General features: G+C 47.5%; 1 pseudogene; it reads right to left on the reverse strand.

The window, feature by feature from the left end:
• The window catches only part of LOC134372466 (E3 ubiquitin-protein ligase CBL-like), a 69,091-nt pseudogene extending 58,243 nt beyond the window's left edge, over positions 1-10,848 (reverse strand).
• Between the last annotated feature and the right edge of the window lie 337 nt (positions 10,849-11,185).

The following is an 11,185-nucleotide window of genomic DNA, read 5'->3' on the forward strand; positions in this document are numbered from 1 at the left end:
ATAATTCTAGTGTATTCATTTTAATTTCAGTATTGTATTTATTGACCCATTTTTCTGTTGATGTGCATTTAGGTGATACTCCAATTTGTAAAATGTTCATTTCTCCAGTTTTCCATGTGAGGGTTTCTCTGTGGTATATACCTAGGAGTGAAACTGGTGGGTTGAAGTACATTTTACTAAATGATGTCATATTGTTCTCCAGGGTGATTATACATTTAGTCTTTTTTTTTTTTTTTTTTTTTTTGTCTTTTTGTGACCGGTAAGGGGATCGCAACCCTTGGTGTGGTGTTGCCCGCACCGCGCTCAGCCAGTGAGTGCACCGGCCATTCCTATATAGGATCCGAACCCGCGGCGGGAGCGCTGCTGCACTCCCAAGCACTGCACTCTCCCGAGTGCACCATGGGGCCGGCCCATTATACATTTAGTCTTAAAGTACCATTAGGACCTCATTGAATTGTACACTTCAAATGGGATAGCTTATTGTGCATACACTATAATGCAATAAAGTTCATCAAATTAAAAAAGTAGCAATGAGTAACACTGTTTTTCTGTATCCTCATCAATTTTTGGTAGGATTGGACCTATAACTTTTACACACAAGCTCTCTGTGGACCAGCAGGTTTTTTTTTTTGCTTAAAGGGAAATTTATTTAATGTAAATGTGTACATTAATAAAAAAGAAAGATCTCAAATCAACAATCACCTTTGCACACTGAGAATCTAGAAAAATAAGCCATGACCTAGCAAAGGAAGTATTTACTTTAATAAAAATTAGAGCATAGATAAAAGAAATAGAAAATAGAAAAAAAAATAGAGAAAATCAATGAAACCAAAAGTTGTTACTTTGATGAGATCCACAAAATTGACAAACCTTTACCTAGATGGACTAAGAAAAAAGAAAGAAGAATCAAATAACTAAAATCAGAAATGAAAGAGGGGTCATTACAACCAAATCTACAGAAATCAAAAGGGACATAAGAGAATACTATGAATAATTGTTGGTCAACAAATTAGATCATCTAGATGAAATGAATAAACTCCTAGAAACACACCGCCTATGAAGACTGAATTATGAAAATGCCAGAAAGTTTGAACAGAACTACAGCTAGTAAGATAAGTTATTATCATTTTTCAGATTCTTGATGCAGGACTCCCTTGAGGATTTCTTGTAGGGCTGGTTGTGTGATGGTGAACTCCCACGGTTTTTGTTTGTCTGGAAAATATGCTATATCTCCCTCCTTTCTGAAGGATAGCCTTGATGGGTATAGTATTCTTGGCTGGCAATTTTTTTCTCTTAGTATTTTGAATATATCATCCCATTTTCTTCTTACCCGTAGAGTTTCTCTTGGGAAGTCTGCTGTTAGTCTGATAGGGGCTCTCTTATAAGTTACTTGATGCTTTTCTCTTGCTTCCTTTAAGGTTCTCTCTGTCTTGGAGCTTCACCAATTTGACTATAATGTGTCTTGGAGAGGATCTTTTTGGGTGGAATCTGTTTGGTGATCTTTGAGCCTCCTGGATCTGAATGTCTGTGTCTCTCCCTAAACATGGGAAGTTTTCCATTATTATTTCATTGAATAGGTTTTCCATGCCTTTTCCTTTCTCCTCCCCTCTGGAACATCCGTGATTTGAATGTTTGTGTGCTTAAGGTTTTCTGCTCTCTCTGTTAGATTTTCTTCATTTTTTAAGATTCTTTTTTCCTTTCTTTTTGTCCATCTGGGTTATTTTGAAAAGGCTATTTTCAAGACCAGAAATTCTTTCCTCTGCCTGTCCTAGCCTGCTGCTTAAGCTATCAGTTGTGTTTTATATTTTGTTGAGTGAATCTTTAAGTTCCATGAGTTCTGCTACATTCTTTTTTAAGCTATTAATCTCTTTGTAAATTTCCTCCTTCATATCTTGGATTTCTTTTCTCATTTCATTATGTTGTTTAACTGAGTCTTCTCATATCTTAGTGTGTTTCCTTAAGATTGTTGCTTGGAATTCCTTTTCAGTCATTTCAAGGGTTTTCTGTTCTATATGGTCTGGTATTTGAGAATTACTGTTTTCCTTTGGTAGTGTCATATTTTCTTGGACTCTTATATTTCTGGTATCTCTATGTTGATGTCTGATCATATGGTAGAGCAGTTGCTTCTTCTATTATTCTGGAGAGAGGTTTGAGGAGAGAGACATCCTCTCCTTTTTCCAGTCTCTGATGGTGACTCTCCCTGTGTCAATGCAGTTGGGTGTCTGGCAGGCCACCTGCACAGTGGTTGTGGCTACTGCTGTGGCACTGAGCTGCTTTTGCAGCAGCATGGCTGTGGTGGCTGCTGTGGTGAGCCACCCACGTGGAAATGGTGTTTTTAGCATACTCTTTGCCTGCTTCTGGGGAGAGGGGATGCTGCCCTTGGCTCCTGCCTCGGACCTCAGGCATGCTCTGTTGCCCACCTGCTTCTGGGAGGAGAAGGCTGCTTCCTGCCCCTTGCCCAGTGTGCTGGGTGTGCCTTGCTGCTTGCTTGCTTCTGGACAGAGGTGCTAACTTTTGCTGACTTATTGGTTGTGAAATGGTGTCTTATTCTTATTTTAATTTTCCTTCTTAACAGTGAGTTTTGGAGTCTTTTCATACCTCCTTGGTCTTTTAGTTTTTCTTTTGGGAATTACCTGTGAGCATACTTATCTATATTGACCTGCTGCTCCAGGTCTCCATGCTAGGCAGTCTATCCCAAGCAATGCTGGTACAGTGTTAGCAGGCAATGTATGAGAGTTTTAATATACTCTGAACACTAATTCTTGAATATGAAGAACATAAGCATTACAAATATCTCCCTGGCTGTGGCTTGACTTGATGTACTGTTGGTGTGTGCTTCTTTGCTCTGTTTTATAGAAACTTTTAAATGTGAATTAATTTAAATTTATCAATCTTCACCCTTGTGATTTGATTCTGTGTGTTATATTCAACAAATCTTTCTCTAATGAGATCCCATAGAACATTCCCCTATATTCTACTCTAAAATATTTATAGCTTGGCTGCTCCATGCTGGGTCCTTGCTGGTGCCTAAACTGATATCAGGGATCAGGCCTGATCATCAGGTGCCCCACAAGGTCCACAGCTTGTATCCAAGCTGGTAACCATGGGGTGGAGGGTTAGGGAGGGTCTGGCCTAGCATCGGCCCTGCAGAATGAGCTTCTCCTGAGCTCTCCCTAGAGCTGTAGACCCAACGCCATCCACCAAGCCCCTGGCTGAGGACCCCAGGTGCCTGCACTCTAGTGCATAGGATGGGAGGAGTTGCCCACCCCAAAGTAACTGTTTTGCTCAGTGACAGATGCTTAAGAGCTGTGTAGAAGTGAGGCAAGACAGAGAAGGGATATACCCCAGGGAGGCTGCTCATAAATATTCAGACCGGATTGGCTACAGCCTGAACAGTAGGTGGGACAGGAGGGGCAGAGGTTGGCCATTAAGAGTTTGCACACGAGACAGAGAGGATGGGGAAGGTGGGGGGCATGTGCGTCTCTCTCTGGCAGAGATGCCTGTGCACTTTGGCATGTACCTTTGCTTGGTAATAAAACCCTATCATGTTCCATTTCTCTGTCTCTCTCTTCCTTTCCTTTTGCTGGTCCATGAAAGGTTCTTCTTTCATGGATCAAGAACCTGGATATGCCACCCAGTAACAGAAGCAGTGCTGAGCACACTTTTCAGTGCTGAGTCATGCTTACTCCTCTAACCCTCACAACAACTCTATGAGGCCAACAGTACTTACAGTTGAGGAAATATAAATGTAATAAGTAATGTGCAAAAGGACACAGAATCAGGATGGCAGATCTAGACCTACCTGCAGACAGTCTGATCCCTGGGCCTATCCTCATACCAGTCCTCCCCCTATACCACTTCTGCACGAACCCCAGCTTCCTGCCTTTCTCCAGAGGCCCTCCCTATGGGGTCCTAGCCTCCCATTTCCTCAAGTGCTCAGGCATTTTGTTTACCATGCTCCCACTTGTCTCCTGATCTGCCCCATCGGGTGGTTGGCTCACCTCAAGCAGAGAGTGTGATGCACCTAAGTGTCTCTCTCGTGCACTCGGTGGGTGATAGGTGATGGAATAGGCTCCTTTTTGGTAAAAGCCCCCACAACTGAGGGTCAGGGTCATTCTCAGCCCCCTTTCTCAGGAGTGGTTTGGAACCTGAATTCCCAGGGCAGTCCCTCCTCTGCTTATCTCGCTCTCCATGACCTCTGAAGCCTGGGACACCCTTCCCATTGCCCCATGTGCCGACCAACCATTCATTCCTTTGATCAAACCTTTGCTCAGAGCCCCCCTGTGCTCCAAGCTCTGTCCAAATGACAAAGGTAGCTGTCAGAGAGCACAGGTCTCCATTGCTGGTCATTGACCTTTGGGAGACAGGGGTAGCTTGGTCTTTGGAGTATCCTTTGTTCAGAATGTCCAAGGTGGGTGACAATCTGGGGAATCTTCCCCTCCCTGACCTTTCCCCCAGCAGGAAGTCCCTTCTGGTGAGGGTGTGGCTAGAATTGTTCTGGGAGGGCCCTGCTGTCCAGCGACATCATACCATCAACGAGGCTTTGGGAGTAGGGCAGAAGGGTGGCTGGTACCATCAGGAGTCAGTCACCAACAGGTGGCTGACTCCCCGGGGTCAGCAGGAGTTATGAGCTGTGTGGCTGCACCAGGGTTTACATTTTGAGGCCACCAGGCTTCCAGCAGCTTGGCACTCCTCCCCTCCAGGACCCTGCTTTGATTTTCTGACTCCCAGTTTCCCTTACCTTACTCCCAGTCACCTTCCTCCCCAGGGCCATCCACCTTGCCCACACAGGGTGTGTAAATGCCTATATGAGCACAGATGCCTTTGAGCACGCTCTCAAGCCCACACACATGTGCACGCAAGCCTTTGCATGTGCACAGCTCTGTGCACCCACACACGCACACAGAGGCTGCACGCACAACGGACTAATGGAGATTTAATGGACTGGTTTGGTGTCATTTGGGGGCATGTTTTTGTCACTTACAGAAGCAATTCTCAAGAATGCACAGGGCAAAACGCATTATTTTCTTGTTTCCTTCAACTGTCATTTCCAGCAGTTTCTAGGACAGACCATTTAAAGGCAGCAACGTGGCATAGAAGCTTCCCACCCCCTCTTTATCCCCCACAGCGGTTGAGAGGTGCTCTGTATCCTTGATCGTGTTCTCTGCAATCAGCACCATCCCTGGCAAGTTCACATTTGGAGCCCTGTTAAATGAGGTGAGATAAACATGCCCCAGTGATCACATACATTCCTGCTTGGAAAAGGCATCCAAGACAGACATGATCTCGTCTGCCTTTTGGGGGATGGGTTGCCCTAAGGGACCAAGTCCAGGCTGTGCAGAGGAGTCTGCTGCCTGGCAGTCTCAGAGCAACTGGATTTATCCAGAGAAGGCCTCTTTGCAAGCACACACAGAAGACAGGCTGCTGGGGGAGGTGGAACCCCCAGGTCACCTACCACGGTCCGTAATTCCTGCTTGAGATGAGGGAGATGTCTGCGTCTTCCTTGGACTTCTTGTAAATGTCTCGATCTTCTCATAAACTTGTAAACTCCTTGGTCTTCTTGTAAACTCCCCCAGGACCATGACCCCTTCACCCTCTAATCAGCTGCTCAGGAGGGAGTTTCTCAGATCTTTCTCTTTCTCTGTAAAGAAGGCATCCACTCCCTCAATGAAGAGAGAAAATGAAAAAAAAAAAAAAAAAAAAAAAAAAAAGAGAGACCATGAAGAAAAAGCACGTCAGGCACCAAAGAGAAACAGCTGTGTATGGCTGGAGTTGACCCTTCAGGGAGAGGGACAAAGGCAGCCCAGTTGCCACCAAAACCATGACTGGCCGACACGATGGGGCCTCTACTCTGGATGTTTGGATGAAGTCTCTGCTCTGATCCTGCTACTTGGGGAAATCCTGAGAAGAGCTATAATTAAAATGCAAATAGAATCGCTATAACCCTGCTCCCTGATTAAATGAAAGGTGGGTTATTTAGCACTCATTAGCTCATTGAAGTCAGAGGTAATCAAGACAGAATTGAATTTATATCCAATTGCTGTAAACCCCCTCATGTTTAAAAATCCATATGGGAAAGGTGGTGTGATCATGTTATTCTTTTCAGAAGAATCTGCAGAAGTGGTGTAAAACTGCTAATTTCCATTACTGTGTGAGATAGATGCACCTTTGGCCTCCGTGTGGAGTGTGGCCACACTCTGACTGGCGAGGGGCTCCTTGGAGCTCTCCAAGAGCTGCTGCCTGTACTCCACCTGCCCTCTAACCAGGTCATTTTAAAAAAGGAAGCTTCCCCCACACCCTGCAGCCCTGCTTCATTTTTCGTCCTAGGGGAAAAAATTCCACAGGGAAAACTAATTTGTGCTGCCAGGGGAGGGCGAGGGATACTGGTTTCCCTGGAGCAAGTGGTGCCTGGAGGGACCCCAGAGGGGTTGGGGGCAGCTCATGTCCTGTTCTGGGGTCTGGGCACTGGCCACAGGCTGTGCTTGGCTTGTAAAAACCCATTAATTCCTTTTCTGTAAATACACGATACTTCAATGAAAAGTTTAATATAATTATATTGGCGGAAGTCCAATTTGGTTTGTTTCCCTTGGGTTTTCAAGGTCTATTTTATTCTTATTCTTTCCTTTTCCTTCTCTTTTCTAACTGGAAAAAAACCTCTCTGTTTGGAAGACCTCAGGTTTTTAAGATAAAATGGGAATTTGAGCTTTATACTTTGCCCCTTCCTGGAGGGGGCTGCACAGTCCTGTTTCAGAGAAACGCTTGGTCTGGAGAAGCTACAGAAGTTGAATGTCACCCGTGGGCACTGTTCCCTATTTCATGGGCTGACAAACTGGGGAGAGGATCCCACGAACATGTGTCCTCTCTTGGACACTGCGAGGCATTAAGCAGCAAGTGCAAAGACAAGGAATGCCGTGGGGTCCAGCGTGGCTGTCCTCAGGCGGGTGGAGCTTGCTCCTCTCAGGGCCAGGCCCGGGCAGCTGTGGTCCCAAGAAAATGACCCATCCCTGGTCTCAGCCCAGCCTGAGCAGAAGGTCATTAAGAGCTGAAGTGTCAGGCTTCAGCCACCATCACCTCCTCAGAAAGCCCTGCCCCTGGCCACTCCACGCAAGGTAGCCCGGCCCCTCTCTGTGCTTTCTCTCTTCTCCTGATCCATGTCTCTTCCTTGTACCCTTCACCACCTGAAGTAGTGTCCACTTGCTTTTTAGTGAATTGTCTGTCTCTTCTGTGGGACTGTGAGCTCATGAGGGCGAAGGCTTCTCTGTCCGTTGGACACCATGTCCCCAAGTGCCAGAACAGTGTCTGGCATAGAGCAGGTGCTCAGCAAATAATGGTTGGATGGGTGAGCAGCTTCCTGTGTGGCTCTACTGGGCCATCTCTATGGCCAAGGCGTCCCTTCTGCCTGTATTGGTGTCAATCAGTCTGAGGCCAAGGCATCCCCTCCTGCCGAAGGATGTCAAGACCCTTCTGAACACCATGTGCTCAATCACAGAGGAGGGTTCTCTCAGGTGAAATCAGGGCCCTGGCAGGAACTCAGAAGGGGACAATTCTTAGCTGCCCTCGTCTCTCCTGGGCCAGAGAGCACACCAAAGACTAGAATCTATCTACGAGCATGGTGCCTGGCTACGTAAATAGCTGCTGTGAAAGAACGAACAAGTGAACCAACTCTGGATGGTGCGCTCCTTCGGGGTGGCCTTCACCATCTCTGAACCCTCACTCTGGCCTGATATCCCGGCCCCTCCGACTGCCCCCATCATCACATCCTGACTTGCTTCCGGGCATTCTCCCTCCCTCTGCCTGGTATCATCTCTAAACTGATTAGTACCTCAAATCCTTGACTCCAGCTCTGTTTTTGGTATTCAAAGTAAGCAAAACCCCTTAATGTGTATGTGTTCACTCTCCCCATTTTAACACAAAGAAACAAGCACAGACAGGTATAGTTACCTGTCCAAGACTACACAGCACACATGGCCAAGGCCGGTGTTTTTGTCCTGATGTCTGACTCCAGAGCTGAGCCGTTAGCCACAGCACACCTCATGCAACATGGTTGGAACAAGGGTGTCTTGTATGCAGTGTGGGGATGGGTGGGGTCAACTTGCCTGACACACAGACCCTGTGGAGAGTCCCAACATGAGGCTGGAGACAGGGGCATCTCCATGGAAGACCAGCACCAGGCTCCATCCCTGGGCTTCCTGGTCTCCTCAGCCCTGAGATGCAAGGCCCAGGAAGGCTGCAACTAACCATAGCAGTCTGGGAATCTGGTGGGCCCAGGGCAGAGGCTGAGGGCTGAGGTGACCCCCCTGCACCTCCATAGAGTATCCAAAGGTAGGAGTGGCCTTGGCAACCTCTACCCTCAGCAATGGCAGGGCTGTGTCCCCCCCACACCCACGCTTTTGGCTTCTCAGGGTGGCTGGGCATACACAAGATGCTCTTACAGCCCTTGCTGGCTTTACCTAGTGTTTCCTCAAATCTCTGCTTGCGTGTAAGGAACAGGGGCCAGGAAGGAGTTCTGTGTTACTGCAGTCTGGAGGCCTCTTTGCCAGTGTCTCTTAGGACCCACAGGATCACCTTGGTGCAGAATAGTTTGTGCACATAGAGGCCAGATGACTCTGGATTCTAGAGATGCCTGCAGGGATGCATAAATCTCCAATGATTTCCCAACTGTTTATGAGCCCAGATGAGAATCAAAATGCTCATTTCATGTAATGAGGTTTCAGTTTAGTTTCTTATTAGATATAAATATGCATCACAGGCAACCTCATTCCCACTCAAAAGCTGAAAGCATGTTGCAAGTACCAGTTTATCTGCTGGGTGGGCAGAGGGGTTTAGCAGAATAATTTCAGAAACAGGAGGAGGGTTTTCTCCATGCTGTCCCGCAGGAGGCATGGTGGAAGCCCAGATGCACATCACACATGTCTCATGGCATCATGGCCGGAGAACCGGGGTTGAGAGCCAGAGCCTCAGGCCTGGGGTTTCTGCAGGCAGTCAGGGCAGCTCAGGTTTGTTTCCCTCCTGCCTTCTTGCTTTGAAAGGTAGGGCAGAGACCAGCAGCAACATGCATGAAATGAAGTCACACCCTGTAGCAGAGCCACACTTAGGTGGCAGGGTCCAGGGTCAAAGAGCCAGTGTGTATGTTTCACGGGCCAGCAGCTGTCCTGGGGCTGGACACTGAGCCCAGGTCCAGGGCAGCTACTTTTTGATGTCAGCTCTGAATTGCCTCAGCCCAGACCAACTCTGAGCAACACATTTATATGACATCTTTGCAATTGGGGGAGCCAGAGGAGCATATGGGCCAGCCTTTTTACATATGGCCCAGCATATGTACAGACAGGCCAGTTTATCTATAAACAGCCCATCTTATCTGCACATGGAACAGTCTTTCTGTAAATAGAGCAGATGTCCCCACATGGGCCGCTACCTTGATGCAAAGTACTATTTTGGAAGATGGTGTTAACAGTGGTGATTTCAGTCCCTGGCCAGGAGGATCCACATGCCTCTCCTGTCTGAGCTCCTGCAGTCTGTCCCTTGGGCTGGTAGCTTCAGATTGTTCTCCCATGCCAATCTCTGCAGCCCAGTGCTTTATTTTTTATATTGCTTTATCAGCCCAGTGTTTGGGCACCTGTGAGGCATCTCCTGTTCATTCTAGGCTATTAGGGTGGCTGGGGCTTGGGTTTTGTGATCTGCTTGGGCTTTGTTTTAATTAGGTGTGGTAGGTAAGATGACAACTGCCTTGAAAGGCGAGTTGAGTAGTAACATACTTCCCATGAGGAAGGGGCAAGCCACACCATGCAGGGCCACATGGGGAAGCACCTGGTGGGTTAGGAGGTGAGCATAGACAGAATCCTTTGATGTGGTTTTCACAGGACGGAATGGGTGAGGCAGGGTGAGCAGCTGAACAGACCCAGTGTTGGAAGTTTGAACAATTTTAGTGGGCTCTGGGCTGTATGGTGGCTTCTACTTGTCTGGTTCCTGGTCCCGGGTGATTTAGGGCAGGGGAAATTGATGGATCTTGGACATGACCAGTGTCCATCTTGGATGTGACCAGCACCATCTTGGATGTGACCAATGCCATTTTAGGCAAGGCCAAGGACAAAATTGCCCCCAACCCCTCCCCGCTTCCTTTTATGAGAAGCCTTGTGACTTCTGTGAAATAGAAACTCTTTTGCTTCTTCATGGGTGCAATGCCCCTCCCTCCCAGTGCTCCTCCTCGATTGCTTCCTTCAGTCCTTGGTGCCCTACAGTCTATTTAAGCTCTCCCACCCCCAGGCCTAGTGCTGTCCTCCACTTTGAGCACAACCCAGCAGATTCTTTTCCTTTAATAAAGCTTGATCGGTACCTGGCGTCTCGGCTCACTTTCTTTCAGAGATATTGGTTCTGGAGTGCGAGAGCCCATAAAGGAGGTTGTTGGAGGTATGGGTGTGAATTCGTCGGTTTGCACGTGAGAGGCACAGGAATTAGCCAGCCCCGGGAGGGGCAGTCTTTCCCAGGTGGGTGAGGCCCCAGGGTGTCAAGGCACCATAAGATACAGAAAATGGAAAAAAAAAAAAAAAAAAAAAAGGAAAGCCATGATTGATGCAGCTTGGAGGAAGCATATGGGGTTTTCGGGAAGCATTGCAGTCGTTGCACTGGTCCAGGCCTTCTGCTTCAAGTGGCTCCTGCACTCTTTTCCTGGGACTTGCTTCTGCCTTCCCACCAGGTGACAATGGGCAATGGAGACCAGCATGGGTGATGCTTATTTCTCCCTGGATACACCACTTGCCAAGTGATCTCTGAGATGTGGAGGTTGTGCCGGGGGGAGGGGCTGTCTTCCTCGGCTCCTGGCTGTGGGGAGCCCTCAGGCACATAGGCCATTTCCCACCCATCTTTCTTCTTTATACCTCCTCCCTCCCTCATTATTTAAATAAGAGTATTATGCAAATGTAATGCAAGCATTGAGTTCAACAAATCTTCTGTTTTCATCCACACAGGTGCAGCTAATTTATGGGGGTCAGACTCAATCTAGGTTTCTTCCTCTAGTAATACTAAATGTTTCTGGAATTTCAGACAAAGGAATAGAGCAACCCCAAGATTTTCTCAGCAGTTTCCTTTGATGACTCCTTTGCGGAAGCTGTGGTAGGAGTAGAATCCGCCAGGAGCCCTCTCCACTCCACACGTGGAGAACTGGGGCTCGTGGCCTGTGTGTGCAGAA

Source organism: Cynocephalus volans, chromosome 3 (genome assembly GCF_027409185.1).
Source record: "Cynocephalus volans isolate mCynVol1 chromosome 3, mCynVol1.pri, whole genome shotgun sequence".
Taxonomy (NCBI): Eukaryota; Metazoa; Chordata; class Mammalia; order Dermoptera; family Cynocephalidae; genus Cynocephalus; species Cynocephalus volans.